Raw genomic sequence first — 8,692 nt, forward strand, 5'->3', positions numbered from 1 at the left:
TTCATCTTTTAAGATTGTATATAGTCACATTGAAAAGATTGATGCTTTTAGTTTTTTTTTGCCTTTCACTATGGACTGCACAGTGTGCAGTGTGAAAAGGTTGGTGCCTTCTTTTATTTTTTTAGTTTTAATTAATTTTTTTTATTCAGTTATCATAATTTCATGACACGGATCTCAGGTTTGACAGTTTAACCCAATTAATTTAGAATTTTTTTCTTTTTCTTCATTAGTTTTTTTCTTTTTAATTATTTTTTTCATTTAATTTAATTTATTAATGTTAATTATTTTCTATTTAGTTATCAAACTTTCATGACACGGAACTCGGGTTTGACGGGTTAGCACAATGAATTCTGGATAACTCGCTAATTTTTTTATTCATAGTTAGTTATCAAACTTTCACGATACGAATCTAAGGTTTGACGGGTTAACCCAGTTAATTTAGATTTTTTTTCTTTTTCTTGATTAGTTTTTTTCCTTCCTATTGGTTTTTTTTAATTAATTTATTTAATTATCACACTTTTGTGACACGACCTTGCAGTCAGACTCACATTCAAGACTATTGAATCTGGTATTGCAGTTAGACCCACTTAAACTTAGGTAGTGCAAGTTTAATGTTATTATTAATAATATAAATATTATTCTTGGATCAAACGTTGCAGCCAAACCCAAGACTCTTGGATATAACTTTGCAGAAAGATCTAATATTTTTAGATCTTAGTTTTTTTTGATATTTTTTAAGCAAAAAATATTTTTACCTCCAGTATCGTGTGGGTTATGTAACTAGTTAGTAACTACAACTACTTGCTAAGAAAAAATAAATAAATAAATTTAAAATAAAAAAGATAATAGATGTAAAACATTTACTTCTGCATCTATCTTTTATTTTTACAATTCTTTTTGGATTGATCAATTAATATATATTTTAATTTATTATATGAGGCATAAACAATATTTTTTCATTGCTCAATTAAAAAATAATTATGATGCATGAAAACATACCCTTAACACAATTTTTTTTTTACATTAGAAATTAACTTAAAATCCCACCTGTAGCAAAAGTGTAAGTAGATCCCTCCTGTATTTTTTATTTTTTATTAACAATTCTTTTATATTTTATCAATTCATATATTTTTTAATTTATTTCATTAAATGTAAACAATAATTTTGTATTTTTTTTAAAATCATCATACAATAAATAATATTCTTAACATAAACACATTTTTTTTACTATATTAAAATTTAACTTGGAATCCTATCCGTGATTTTAGGCAGATTTTAAAGTGGATGGTTAGCTATATAGTTTCAAGAAGGCATTAGCATTATTCAAAATAAGAAAGGCATTACTTGCTGACTTTGTGTATTTTTGAGACTTCGTGTTTGTTTTTAAAATTATAATGCAAGATGTTTTTCACTTAAAAAGTACATTCAAATAATTTTTTTATTTTTTTTAAAAAATTAACTTAATACTATTTCTAAACAAATACTCTTTTAAACTCACAAGCATAATTAAAAACAAGTCGGATAGTAACGAAGCCTAGCCGGATAGGCCTTTTATTTCGTCTTTGTGGTTTTGTCCGATTTCCAAAGTAATAGAGGCCCAATAAACGAGCTTGAGCGGATTGTTTTACTACCATTATTCAGTTGGTTTTTCTATGCCGCAAATGAAAAAATTAGTCTTGGGCAAGGAGGGTGCACCAGGCATGTAGCTCACCGAATCAGTAACTGATACACAGAAGTCATGGGTGATCACTGGTCCAATGCTCTGGGCAAAGCCAATTCCTAAGGCTCGGGTACATATTCATCTTGCCATGCTGATCTAGTAATGTAGAGAACAATCCGAATTGAGGCAATCTTTCTGGATTCGCTCTCCTTGTAACTGTCTTTTTTTGGAATACGGTATAAATTGTGTTTTTAAAAAAATTATTTATTTTATTAAAATTTAATATATTTTAAATCATTTTAATGCATTAATATTAAAAATAATTTTTTTAAATGAAAAAAATTATTGATATATATTTTAATACAAAAAATTATTTAAAAAATAATCATAACCATACTACTAAACACATACATTATAGCATGTACATCTTCTGTTCTATAAAGTCAATGTGAAGTTGATGTCTTCCTCTCAAATTGATTGACTAAAAACCAATTTAAATCAATTTCAATTTGATTTGATTTTTTATAAGAATAAAACCTGCAAAACCTTTCTATTATAAGAAAATTCATAAATAACATTCATTTTCAATGAATCAGTCCAGTTGCAAAATCAGGAAAATTGATTGAAAGTTTAGAACAATACAAGATTTATAATCAAAGCTTAAAAAATAAAAAAAATACATCAAACCTTTATCTTTATCTTGAGATGCATCTAACTGGATAGTTAATTGTTCTGCTAAGAGTTGAATCTGTAAATACAAGAGAGCAAAAATAGTAGGAACTAATCCCTTATCTTGAGACATCAAGGAATACACACGCGCATTAATAAGCTAATAACTTATCATTGATGCATTTTGACTTCTCTTTCCAATGCACATTCAAACTTTTTAATGTTTGGTTGTACAAGCTTTGATTATTGTTCGAACACTTTTATTACACATAAATTTTATTACCCATCTTTATTTGTTGGAGCTTTTCTACCATGGTTTCTTCTGGCATTGCAGACTGAATTTTTAAGCGAGGGAGAGCACTAAAAAACAGAAGATTTTGTTTTTCACTGAAGGAAATTTTTTAATCTATATGAGAGATAGAAAAGGGGGAAGCTACTTTTAGGGTTAGAAACAAATTTAGCTTTTATATCTATTTTCTTAAGTAAATTCTATGTTGATCGAACCGTTCCTATTTGATTAATTGTAATTGATCTCTGGTAATTTCTTTGCTCACGCATGCCTTCCTCCATGTATCACTAGCAGTCCTTTGTGAGTGCAGCGAGCACTTTTTTCTTTCTTTTTCTTTTTTATTTTTTTTTGGCTTGGAGGTGGGGTGATTTATTTTTAAGTATATAATCTTTTAAAAGTACAAACTACACCTCATAAAAATAAAAAATATATAATTTTTTATATAAATTTCATACAAAAAAAACCTAACCAGATTTCCAAACCAAACATCTCTAACTTTCTCTTTTCAAAATGATTTTGGGAGGGCATATTATAAAAATGAGTGTGTCTTTTAGATAATTTTTATGTTTGTGATTTGAAAAAAAAAAAGTTTTTTAAAAGTATGGTTAGATGTGGTTAGTTAGATTTATATGCGTATTTAATAAAAATTATAGTTGAAGTTTATGTATAGCAAAAAAAATATATAAAATGTTTCTTTTGTATTTGAGAATGTAGTTACAGTTATTTTTCAAGGTGTTTTTTATTTGAAAATATATTAAAATATTTTTTATTTTTAAAAAATTATTTTTGATATCAGCGCACCAAAATAATTTATAAACACTAAAAAAATATTAATTTAAAATAAAAAAATAATTTTTTTAAATAAAACACTTTTAAAAAAATAAAAATAAACAGGATTATATAAAAATTAATTAAAAAACATGAAAAAACCACTTCATAAAAGTTACATTTTAAACACTAAATTTTAATATTTTTAATATAAAATATAATTTAATATATTACCAAACATCTTATTAGATTTGTTTCATCACAAACACAAAATTAAGTGGAAACAAACGCAACCTAAACCTACTGCGTATCATAGCAGCGGGAGAGATCGCTTGATAGCCAAGTGTTTCTCATCTCAAACAAAATGGATGTGTTATGTTCGATCCTGTCCACGAATTTTTACATGTTTTTTATTCCCTTTCCATTGTTTTGAATCCACAGTCCAGGAATCTGATTAACGTAATGGCTGGTAGGCTTTTAGCCTAGCTCGTCCATGTTTTCGTTGGATTGCTTTTGTAAACTGTTATCCGCCATTGAAAAATACATCATTGAGCGGTGATAGATTCATGTTGTTTTGGTTAAACAAGTAAACAAGCGGCATTAGATCGCTTCGGAACTTCAATCTTGGTTTCAAAATTTTGAAAATAAAACAAGAAATTTGTTCGTTTATTGTTCTCGAAAATTCATGTTTGATGGTAGTCGTCGGTTTTATTTACTTTTATTTTTTAAATGAAAAATACACAAATAGTTTCTGTTTCAAATTGAATAAAAAATAAAAAATAAAAAATAAAATGATAAAAAAATAAAAAATAAAATGAAAACGGTGTTTAGAGTGTGGGTAATGTGAGCAATTGTTACATATATTTGTTGTTTTGGTTAGAGTTTGTTCCTATAATTTATTTTTTTGGTTACATATATATGCCTCCATAACCTGTACTTTTTGTATATATTTATTAGTTTAATGCAAAATGCCATGATCACTAAATAATATTGATTTTTCAAAAACAAGTACTGTTTTTGATAAAAAGTAAATGAAGTGTGTGTATTTTTTGCCCTTTTATTTTACATCAATTTAGTTTAATTCACATGTAGACATGAATATTTTTTTTTAGACTTAAAAAAATTCCACTTATTTATTGTAAAATGTACTTTGTAAGTTCAGATGAATAAATAAAATTTTAGTTGTTTTAAATTTTTATAAAAAATAAACGTTCTAACTCGAATTCAAGGAATTCAAGATTTATTGTGTATATCTTTATTTTTTTATTATTCCGTTAGAAACATGAATAGGTAAGAACATGAATAGTTGTATATATACTTCATAGTAAATTTGTCCCAGCTAAGAATTAAATATTTCTAAATCCAAACCCTGTCAACGAGTGACAAAAATAGAATTTCACTAACAGATGCGATTAATCAAGAGATTGTGAAAGGGGGAGCTAATTGTAACTCTCGCAATGTAATTAAGCTGTTGAACCCCGCAAAAAAGGAAAATCCATGTGATGAATTAGCCATCAGTATCACGAGGGGTTCGATTCATTTTGCGTTTTAGGCTGCAGATTAGAGGCTGCGAAACCTAGTGCTCCCATAGCCCAGCAGACATCATCTCCATTCACAGTTTTGCGCCTTTCCTTTCTACACTTCTCGGATGCTTCACCGGTGGCAAAGCTAATAAACTCTGAAGCACATTCTTGCATCGTTTCCTTGGCTTCTTTGGAGATTTCGCGTTAGGCGGCAGAATTTGCTTCATGATCCGTCCAGCGTCTACAGGCAACAACCTGTCTTGCTCCAGCTTGACGCCGCCATCGTCACTTGAAGCGTCAGCACCAACATCTTCGACCATGTCTAACTAGATGCAAAGAATTTAGTCCTCCTTTTTACTCCAACCTAGCTAGACTTGCCGTTTGGTTGGTCAAAAACTCACCTTGTGTAACCCTTCAGACGAAGCTAACCAACTATCACAATGCTTCTCTCAGCCCACCACCTCTCCCAACCCACCACCACCAAAGCAACCCTACCCTAAATCACCACAAATCTCCATACCACCATGCTAAACACCTATCCCAACCCACCACGGCAATCTTAGCCTTTCCTAAATCTTCAAACCACCCTGCTACCTTTACACGAAACCCTACCCCGTCCCCTGTTACATCCTCTGCACCTACTACTAAAACCCTTGGCCCAACACCTTATACCACCGCTCCCACTGATTCAGACCATGTTAAGTTGTTCTTTGAGAGATTTCCTTCATGGGTGGAATATCGACTTTTTTGTTGGTGGGAGAAACCACTTGTGGTGGCTTTGAAACACTCGGAGGGGATAAAACACACTCTTTTATTTCAAGAACAAAGCTTACAATAACATAAACAAAAGCTTACAACAACCCCTCTTTCTTTCTCTCTTTCTCTCTAGTGTTTCTCTCAATCTCTCCACACATAATTGCATAAGTTTAGCTATCTATTTATACACGAAATCAAAACAAGAAAATTCAACCTTCAAGTGTGAAGGCGGTTGTGGCTGACGGTGTGAAAGCGGCCGGTGGCTGGCGGCCGGTCGGTTGGTGGCAGTGTGAAGGCGGTTTTTGCCGATGGTGCGGCTGGCAGCCGGTCGGTTGGTGGCTGGGCGGTGACAGCTGGTGGCTGCCTTCCTTGACCTTCTGGATTGAGTTTACTTCAACATTCTTTAAGCTTGGCCGGGTTACCAAACTGTTTGTATCCAAAAGAAAAACTAGTTTGGTTTTGTGGACATATTATCCCCCTTATCTGTCTCTGACCTTTGTGATCAAGCCAGCAACCTTTGGTTCGATTCCTACAAGTTGAGAGTAAACCCAGTTAAGCACCATCCCCTCAAACCTTCCTCTCGAGCATCAAAACCCATACCCAAGCCTGTAACATCTCATTATCCCAAGCTTCTATTACTAAATAATAGATCTTTTGCTGAGGTGCTCACATCTACAAAACCACAAATGGCCAGAATGGTAAAGTATGACTCCACGGATAGGGATAAGGAATGGTTATATTGGAGCTTGGTGGGAAATATCTTGCCAAATGTCGATGTAGCAACCTTGGAGGCAACAATCTTGAAATCAGTTAATAAAGCTGTGAGCTTTAGATTTTTAGGGGCTAGGCGATCATGACCTTTATGGACCAGTTAGCTTCCAAGGAAGAACAAAGGAATGAAGGGTCTACATTGAAATCACTTCTCAGTAATCTCAGACAGTGGGAAGTGTTGAAATAAACTCAATCTAGAAGGTCAAGGAAGACAACCACCAGCTGTCACCGCCCAACCGTCCAGCCGCCGGCCGCTTTCACACCGTCGGCCACAATCGCCTTCACACTTGAAAGTTGAATTTTCTTGTTTTGAATTCGTGTATAAATAGACAGTTAAACTTATGCAATTATGCATGGAGAGATTGAGAGAAACACTAGAGAGAAAGAGAGAAAGAGAGAAAGAGGGGTTGTTGTAAGCTTATGTTTATGTTGTTGTAAACTTGTTGTTCTTGAAATAAAGAGTGTGTTTTATTCTCTCCGAGTGTTTCAAAGCCACCACAAGTGGTTTCTTCCACCAACAATTGGTATCAGAGACCTGTTTGTTAGAAAACAGAGGTATTTTTGAGATATATCAGAATTTTCAAAGTTGTCAAAAACAAGTTTTGATCATTCCAAAGTGTAGAGCTCATCCATATGAACTCAATGGTGTAAAAATCAGATTAATCGGAGCACGGGGTGGCCCACACTCTCCGTCTGAAGTTTCAGTACTGTATCCCACGCGCCCCGAGGAAGAAGACGACTGAGCCACACGCGCGCCATATTTGAGCCACGGCGAGCCGCGAGCCAAGCCACCAGCCATATTCCGAAGCCGAGCCGAGCTCCAAGCCATATTCTGAAGCCAAGTCAAGCTTCAAGCCATATTCTAAAGCCAAGCCAAAAAGAATATTCCTTGGAATATTCCTGGTTCAACCCAGCGAACCGCCCGAATTGGTTTTTAGATTGGTTCACCCCATTTCCAACCTATTTTCTACAAAGTTAGACCGGTTCCCTACTATTTGGACCATTCCGGATCCATCTACGGTGTCGGTTTTGCCAAATTCAACTCCTAAAAGGTGATATAGTCATTTAAAGAGCAAAATGACTATAGAAAATGCACAAACACTCATCCCGAAGCTAACCAAAGACAACTATGATAGTTGGTGCATCAGATTGAAGGCATTCCTTGGTTCACAAGAGTGTATAGATATTGTGCAATATGGTTATGATGAACCAGAGTCCAAAGAATTAGAAGATGCTTTACCAGAGGTACAGAAGCAAGTCCTCAAAGCCAATAGAAAGAAAGACAACAAAGCAAAGACCATCATTTATCAAGGTCTTGATGAAGCGACATTTGAAATCATTGCTTCCGCTGAAACATCAAAAGAAATATGGGAGGCTCTCCAACAAAAATACAAAGGTGTTGACAGAATAAAGAAGATTCGTCTCCAATCTTTGCGAGGTGAATTTGAATTGTTACAAATGAAGTTCTCAGAATCCATTTCTGATTATCACACAAGAATTATGGTGATAGTCAATTAGATGAGAAGAAATGGAGAAGCCCTTTCAGATGCTCGAATTACTGAGAAAATTTTGAGATCCCTAGATCCAAATTTTGATTTTGTTGTTGTCGCTATTGAAGAGCCCAAAGAAGTGGACAAGTTAATAGTGGATGAACTTATGAGTTCTTTGCAAGCTCATGAGCAGAAGATTGTAAAAAGAAATGGAGATAAGGCAATTGAGCATGCCTTACAAGCAAAATTGTCTCTCAAAGACAGATATGAGCAAGGGGAGACTTCAACAAGTGGATATGCCACTCGAGGAAGAAGTCAACAAACATGAGGAGGATTTTAGTGATTTCAAGGAAGAGGTTCTTGGAATACAGGTTTTCGAGGAAGAGGTGGTAGAAACACCACCAGAGGAGGTCGAGGAGAACAAGCATTCACTCCTAGAGGAAGAGGAGGCGGTTACAATAACCGTGACAAGAGGAATATTCAGTGTTATAATTGCAATCAATTACTATAACCGTGACAAGAGGAATATCCAGTGTTATAATTGCAATCAACTTGGGGATTATAGCACTGAATGTAAAAGGAAAGCTCCATTAGAGGTACGTGAGCATGCCAACTATGCAGAGAAGGATGTCAACAACAGAGGAGCAGTTGCATTATTTGTCCAGCAAAGACTTGACAAGAATCAAAAGAATATTTGGTATCTTGATTCTGGAGCTAGCAATTATATGTGTGGCCAACGAGATTTATTTGGTGATCTAGATGAGAC

General features: G+C 33.7%; 1 long non-coding RNA gene across 1 annotated transcript; it reads left to right on the plus strand.

Annotated features, from left to right (window-relative positions):
• The first annotated feature begins 247 nt into the window (after positions 1-247).
• Positions 248-746, plus strand: LOC105138982 (uncharacterized). Its single transcript, XR_844893.1, has 2 exons — positions 248-325; positions 415-746. It is a non-coding gene; the product is annotated as an uncharacterized LOC105138982 (long non-coding RNA).
• The last annotated feature ends 7,946 nt before the right edge of the window (positions 747-8,692 follow it).

The sequence above is a fragment of the Populus euphratica genome, unplaced genomic scaffold, assembly GCF_000495115.2.
Source record: "Populus euphratica unplaced genomic scaffold, PopEup_1.0 scaffold188.1, whole genome shotgun sequence".
Classification (NCBI taxonomy): Eukaryota; Viridiplantae; Streptophyta; class Magnoliopsida; order Malpighiales; family Salicaceae; genus Populus; species Populus euphratica.